The 7,741-nt window shown below is 37.5% G+C and overlaps 1 non-coding gene across 1 annotated transcript; it reads right to left on the bottom strand.

The window, feature by feature from the left end:
• Positions 1–7,385: 7,385 nt before the first annotated feature.
• On the bottom strand, positions 7,386–7,493 carry LOC148565118 (small nucleolar RNA R71). Its single transcript, XR_015884415.1, has one exon. It is a non-coding gene; the product is annotated as a small nucleolar RNA R71 (small nucleolar RNA).
• Between the last annotated feature and the right edge of the window lie 248 nt (positions 7,494–7,741).

Genomic DNA, 7,741 nt, shown 5'->3' with positions numbered 1-7,741 from the left:
CACCGGCTCAAAGAAAAGAAAAACCAAGGAAACTTTCTCTGGCTCTTCAAGCTACAATGAATATAAGTTCCTCTCATTCTTCCACCAAAACCAATTCTATGGGTGGGTGAGTGAGAGGCAAATCATCCCTGAGATTGGCTTCCAATTGGGAAGAGATGAGCACAGAAAAATCACCAATGAGATCAACAGTAGGGGCTGGGCAATCTTGTGCAATCCACCAAAGAAGGTGGTGGTGAGCTTGGGGAGAAAGTTTTATGCCAATGCTATTCCACAGCCAGGGCAACAACTCACTCATTTAAGCTTTGTAAGAGGGAAGGATATTGACTACAGCCCGGCAAACTTAGAAAGGGTGTTGGAAGTGACGCGCACAAGATCCTCCTAGAGCAATGAAGAAAGAATCAAGCAACTTGATTCCGAATTCAAAGACATTCTAAATGAAATTTGTGTTCTCAACACAGAGTGGATCAAGGACAAAGATGGGAAACCAGGCCAACTAAAAAGGAGAGATTTGTGTCTTCAAGCTAGAGGGTGGCTGGATTTTGTAAGGAGATCCCTCAACCCTACCTCCAATACTTCAGAGGTGATTATAGAGAGAGCTGTGTTGATCTACAACATCTTGAAAGGGAAAAATGTGAATGTGGGAGAGATGATTTCAAGAAACATTCAGAGGGTGCTAACAACACCAAGGACAGTACAAGGCTGGCTTTTCCAAGCATTATCCAGCGATTATGTGATGAGGCTGGAGTGGAAACTATTATAGATGAGACATTGCTAGAGCAAGACAAGCCAATAATCGCCAAAAAGATGGAAAAAGTGGTGGCTGTCAACCCACTACAAAGGGCAATAGAGCATAGAGCAACCACAAGAGCAACCACAACAAGAAGAGGCATATATTCAACCACCAATCCCACAAGTTGAAGCACAATTTCTAGAAGGTTTTAATTGGGAAGAGATGCAGGGGAACATCCACCATATACTAGGAGACATTAACCAACTTATGGAGCAACAGAAGCACTGGGAACAAATGCAAGAGAGCATCCAGCATCTTCAAGGAAATATAGAGCAAATTAAGGAACAGCAGGGGCAATTCCATTGGGGAGAAATGCAAGGCAGCCTCAACAAAATTTTGGAGCAACAAATGGTTCAATAGAGGAATCTTGCTGAGTTTAGGTCCCTCTATGAGGCTAGAACTACTCAAAAAGACAATATGACATAAACACACAAGCAAAGCTGAATAACTTGTGTAATGTGGTAGCCACCCTGAACCCCAACTATCCAATAGTTATGAAAGGAATGGAAGAGCTTAGTGCCAGGCAATAGGAGATTGCGGCTAAGCAACAAGAGGATGAGAAGACTTTCATGAGGAGGCTAGGCTTTTGGAAGCCAAAAGACACTCAAGCACAAGAAGGAGCCTCAACAAAGAAGAATGGAGTCCTCCAAGAAAAAGGATAAGGGGAAGGGACCAATGCACTAATCAAGGGAGAAGCATCATGACAAGTAAAGGTTGTTGAGTCCCATGTTGAAATCTATTTTCTGAATTTACTGCTTAGTGGTTGTTTTGAGATGTTAGCTGTTTGGTTTTTTTAGAGTCCTTCTATGAGTCCTTGAATTCCAGTTTTTACTTTGAGAAAGAAAATGTTTATTGTCAAGTTTCACAACATCAATAAATTTAACTTGTTTAAAAAAAAAGAGTCAATGATGAGTTGTTACAAAGCAAAAGTAAAAAACTAAGACCCAAGTGAGTTTAATTTAAAATAAGAGATGATGAACAAGTATAGAGTCATGGATTGAAGTTTGGGAAGTGAGTAATCCATAATGAACAATTAGACATAGAGGACATATCAAGTAGATTCTAAGGATGACCCTTGAATATAAATAGAACCAAGAAGTAGTAAGCAAGACCCAAGGTTCTGAGCATCAACTACTAGAAAGAAAAAAGAGAAACAAATAGCTCAAAGAGCCAAGATCCTAGTAGATGCTTGTGTGAAGATGTGTCAAGAAGAGAGACCTGAGCAAGTAAATTCTTAGGGGTGTCTCAACACCTAGTACCCTAAAACTAACTGGTTCGGGAGTGCTAATTGAAAGCTTACTTTAAAGGGTCGTCTTGAGATAAAATACCTAGAGTCATGGTCAAACAAGGAAACAAAAGGATAATGAAAGAAGAAAAAGAGCAAAATAACAAACCTTACTACTTCAAGGTGACAATCAATAGAAAGGGCTCCAAAAGCAGGCACTTAAGGAGATTCTCAAAGGTCTAAGGTTTTCATTGTAGGACAAAAGCAAATAACTAAGTTCGTGCATAATTTAATACTTAGTCTTTGTCTCTAATTGTTGATTGCATTCTCTTAAGGGTCAAGTTTCAATCATTTAGAACAATTCACATTAATTTGCTTGAGGGCAAGCAAAAATTAAGTTTGGTGTTGTGATGACATGCATCATCTACCTCTTTCTCTCATCTAAAAGGACCATAGAAGTAGTGAATTCTCATTCATTTGATGCATTTACAAGAACTATATGATCAATTTATGGGACATTGCTTTGAAATGAGTCTTGCTTAGATTTCAGGTGAAAAGATCAACAAAAGAGGAAGAAAGCAAGAAAAGGAGCTGGGCGTGTATGCTGGGTGTGCCACTTCATGCAAAAGCCATTATCTTTAACAGGGCGTGGCACGCCAGCTATTATTTCCAGAAGGAAAATTGAAGGATTATTATGGGCGTGGCACGGCAGTTATACTTCCCAGAGAGAGCCCATGAAGAATTCAATGGGCGTGGCACGCCAAGGCCAGGCGTGTCACGCCAAGGCCAGGCGTGGCACGCCAGTTATCATTTCCAGGGAAGGATTATTGAAGGTTTATCAAAAGTGTACCACTTGGTGTTATGGGCGTGGCACGCCAGACAAAATGTCCAAAGAAGGCTCTCCATGATTCACTATGGGCGTGGCACGCCATTGTTGGGTGTGGCATGCTAGGCGCCAGCTCTATTCTCCAGAAAAGGGATGACTAAGCTTGAAAATGGGCGTGGCACGCCAGTTCTATCCTCCAAGTTGGGCGTCGCACTCCAGGTCGAAGGCATAGCACGCCAGTACAATGGTCCAGAGGAGAGGAGAAGGAGCAATTTCAATGGGCGTGGAACTTGGTACTATGAGCATGGCATGCCAAGCTTGTGAGCCCACACCACCATCATGGGTGTGCCGCTTGAGTCCTGGGCATGGCACGCCAGTGTACTTAACCAGAAAGGGTGAGGAAAGACTCTAACAAGGGCGTGGCATGCCAGGTCTGAGGCGTGGCACGCCAGGCCAATTATTCAGAAGAGAAGGGTCAAGACCTCATCAAAGGCATGCCACTTGAGACTTTGGGCATGGCACACTAAGAAAAATATCAATGGGCATGCCACTTGGTGTTTTGGGTGTGGCACGCTGATGAGCGGATAATTTATACCCTTTTTGGCATTGTTTTTACATAGTTTTTAGTATGTTTTAGTTACTTTTTATTATATTTTTATTAGTTTTTATGAAAAAAATCACATTTCTGGACTTTACTATGAGTTTGTATGTTTTTATGTAATTTCAGGTATTTTCTGGCTGAAATTGAGGGACCTGAGCAAAAATCTGATTCAGAGGCTGAAAAAGGACTGCAGATGCTGTTGGATTCTGACCCTCCTGCACTCGAAGTGGATTTTCTGGAGCTAGAGAAACCAAATTGGCGCGCTCTCAATTGCGTTGGAAAGTAGACATCTTGGGCTTTCCAGAAATATATAATAGTCCATACTTTCCAGAAATATATAATTGGCCCAAACTGGCGTTTAAACGCCCACCAAAGACCCTTTTCTTGAGTAAAACGCCAGAACTGGTACCAGAACTGGAGTTAAACGCCCAAACTGGCACCCAAGTTGGCGTTTAACTCCAAGAATAGCCTATGCACGTGTAAAGCTCAATGCTCAGTCTAAGCACACACCAAGTGGGCCCCGGAAGTAGATTTCTGCACTATCTGCACTTAGTTACTTATTTTCTGTAAACCTAAGTTACTAGTTTAGTATAAATAGCACTTTTTACTATTGTATTCGGAGACTTTATCAGAATTTATCATCTTTTACCATCTCTGGACATTTAGTCCTTAGACATTTGAGGCTGGCCACACGGCCATGCCTAGACCTCTTTTCACTTATGTATTTTCTACGGTGGAGTTTCTACACCCCATAGATTAAGGTGTGGAGCTCTGCTGTTCTTCATGAATTAATGCAATTACTACTGTTTTCTATTCAATCACGCTTGATTCTATTCTAAGATACTCACTCATACTTCAATATAGAGAATATGATGATCCGTGACACACATCATTATTCTCAAACTTATGAACGCGTGCCTGACAACCACTCCCGTTCTATCTGAACTCAACGTAGTCATTGGGCGACAGCTTGAGTGCGTATCTCTTGGGTCTCTAATACACGGACCAAGTCCGGAAGATTAGGATCTTCGTGGTATATGCTAGAACCAATTGGCAGCCATTCCTGAGATCCGGAAAGTCTAAACCTTGTCTGTGGTATTCCGAGTAGGATCTGGGAAGGGATGACTGTGATGAGCTTCAAACTTGCGAATGTTGGGCACAGTGACAGTGTGGAAAAAGACAAGGGTCCTATTCCGACGCTAGCGGGAACCGACAGATGATTAGCTGTGCGGTAGCTGTACTTGGTATTTTTCATCCGAGACGAGAAATTCGACAGTTGATTAGCCGTGCAGAAATCGTACCTGGTATTTTTCATCCAAGAGGATCATACAGCTTGCCATGGAAGGGAGCACACATGATTGGAAGAAGACAATAGGAAAGCAGAGGTTCAGAAGCAACAAAACATCTCCAAACGCTTATCTGAAATTCCCACCAATGAATTACATAAGTAACTTTATTTTATTTTATGTTTTATTTATCTTTTAATTATCAAAACCTCATAACCATTTGAATCCGCCTGACTGAGATTTACATGATGACCATAGCTTGCTTCAAGCTGACAATCTCCGTGGGATCGACCCTTACTCACGTAAGGTATTACTTGGACGACTCAGTGCACTTGCTGGTTAGTTGTGCGGAGTTGTGAAAAGTGTGAATCACAATTTCATGCACCAAGTTTTTGGCACCGTTGTCGGGGATTGTTCGAGTTTGGACAACTGACGATTCATCTTGTTGCTTAGATTAGGTAATTTTATTTTATGTTTAAACTTTTTATTTTTAATTTTTGAAAAATTCAAAAATAAATGTGTTCTTCATAATTTTTAAGAATGAATTCTAGAGCTTCATGAGATATGTTGAAACCTGGCTGGCTGTTAAGGCATGTCTAAACTTTTGGACCGAGGTTTCTACTTTCATTTGTAGAAAGGACATGTTTGTAATTGTTATGCTGAAGCTTGGCTAGCCATTTGGCCATGTCTAATTCTTTTGGACCGAAGCTTTAGACTAACATTGCACGAATCCTGGAATTCTTATTAAAAATTTTGAATCTCTTTATTTTCTTTTTCCAAAATATTTTCGAAAAATACAAAAAAATTTAACAAATTCATAAAACAAAAAAGATTTTGTGTGTCTTGTTTGAGTCTTGTGTCAAAATTTTAAGTTTGGTGTCAATTGCATGTTTTAATTTTCTTAAAATTTTTGAAAACTCATACATTGTGTTCTTCTTTGATGTTCAAGTTGTTTTTTATTATTTTCCTTGTTTGATCTTTAAATTTTCTTGTTTTGTGTCTTTTCTTGTTTTTCATATGCATTTTCGAATTATTGGTGTCTAAATATTAAAAATTTGTAAGTTTGGTGTCTTGCATGTCTTTCTTTTCTTAAAAATTTTCAAAAATATGTTCTTGATGTTCATCTTGATCTTCAAAGTGTTCTTGGTGTTCATCTTGACATTCAAAGTGTTCTTGCATGTATTAATTGTTTTGATCTTAAATTCTTATGTTTTGTGTCATTTTGTTGTTTTTCTCTTTCTTCATTAATTCAAAAATAAAAAAAAATAATATCTTTCCCTTATTTCACTCATAAATTTCGAAATTTTGAGTTGATTTGGTAAAAAATTTTAAAAATTTAGTTGTTTCTTATTAGTCAAGTCAAAATTTTAATTTAAAAATTTTATCTTTTCAAATCTTTTTCAAAAATCAAATCTTTTTCATTTTTCTTTCATGTTTTTCGAAAATTCTTCAAAATAAAATTTTCAAAATCTTTCTCTTAATTTTATTTCATAATTTTCGAAATTATTGCTAAAATTTAATGTTTTGATTCAAAAATTTATAGTTTGTTACTTTCTTGTTAAGAAAGGTTCAACCTTTAAATTCTAGAATCATATCTTTTAGTTTCTTGTTAGTCAAGTCATCAACTTTAATTTTCAAAATCATATCTTTTTAAATTTCTTTTTCAAAATAATTTTCAATCATATCTTTTTCAAAACTTAATTTCAAAATCTTTTTCTAACTTCTTATCTTTTCAAAATTTATTTTCAAATCTTTTTCAATTAACCACTTGACTTGTTTGTTTTAATTTTAAAATGTTTACTATTTCTTATCTTTTTCAAAACCACCTAACTACTTTTCTCTTTCTAATTTTCAAAAACCACTAACAATTTTTTTAAAATTCTTTTTAATTAACTAATTATTTTAAATTTTAATTTAATTTTATTTCTCTTCTTAAACTTCGAATTATAACTAATAACTAAAATAAAAACAAAAATATTTTAATTATTTACTAACACTTCTCTTCTTAAAAATTCGAACCCTCTCCCTCTCTCTGTGTTCGAATTCTTCTTCTCCCTTCTTCATTCTATTCTTCTATTCTTCTACTCACATAAAAGAATCTCTATACTGTGACATAGAGGATTCCTCTTCTTTGCTGTTCTCTTGTTGAAGCTGATCCTGAACTTGAAAGGACTCTGAAAAGGAAGTTAAGAGAAGCTAAAACACAACACTCTGAAGAGGACCTAACAGAAATTTTTGAAAAAGAAGAAGTCATGGCATCCGAAAATAACAAGAATGGTGGAGATGCAAGGAAGGTGCTTGGTGACTTTACTGCACCAACTTTCGACTTCTATGGAAGAAGCATCTCAATTCCTGCAATTGGAGCAAACAACTTTGAGCTTAAGCCTCAATTAGTTTCTCTAATGCAGCAAAATTGTCAGTTTTATGGACTTCCATTGGAAGATCCTCATCAGTTCTTAGCTAAATTCTTGCAAATCTGTAACACTGTTAAGACCAATGGGGTTAATCCTGAGGTTTACAGACTTATCCTTTTTCCCTTTGCTGTAAGAGACAGAGCTAGGATATGGTTGGACTCACAACCTAAAGAAAGCCTGAACTCTTAGGAAAAGTTGGTCAATGCTTTCTTGGCCAAATTCTTTCCACCTCAAAAGTTGAGTAAGCTTAGAGTGGAAGTCCAAACCTTCAGACAGAAGGAAGGTGAATCCCTCTATGAAGCTTGGGAAAGATACAAGCAATTGATCAGAAGGTGTCCTTTTGACATGCTTTCAGAATGGAGCATCTTATGTATATTCTATAATGGTCTGTCTGAATTGTCCAAGATGTCATTGGACCACTCACCTGGTGGATCTCTTCATCTGAAAAAAATGCCTGCAGAAGCCCAGGAACTCATTGAGATGGTTGCAAATAACCACTTCATGTATACTTCTGAAAGAAATCCTGTAAATAATGGGATAACTCAAAAGAAAGGAGTTCTTGAGATTGATACTCTGAATGTCATATTGGCTCAGAATAA

The sequence above is a fragment of the Arachis ipaensis genome, chromosome B5, assembly GCF_059453495.1.
Source record: "Arachis ipaensis isolate K30076 ecotype BB chromosome B5, ASM5945349v1, whole genome shotgun sequence".
Lineage (NCBI taxonomy): Eukaryota > Viridiplantae > Streptophyta > Magnoliopsida > Fabales > Fabaceae > Arachis > Arachis ipaensis.
The sequence above is the reverse complement of the archived record's forward strand: the minus strand, read 5'-3'. Positions and strand labels throughout refer to the sequence as shown.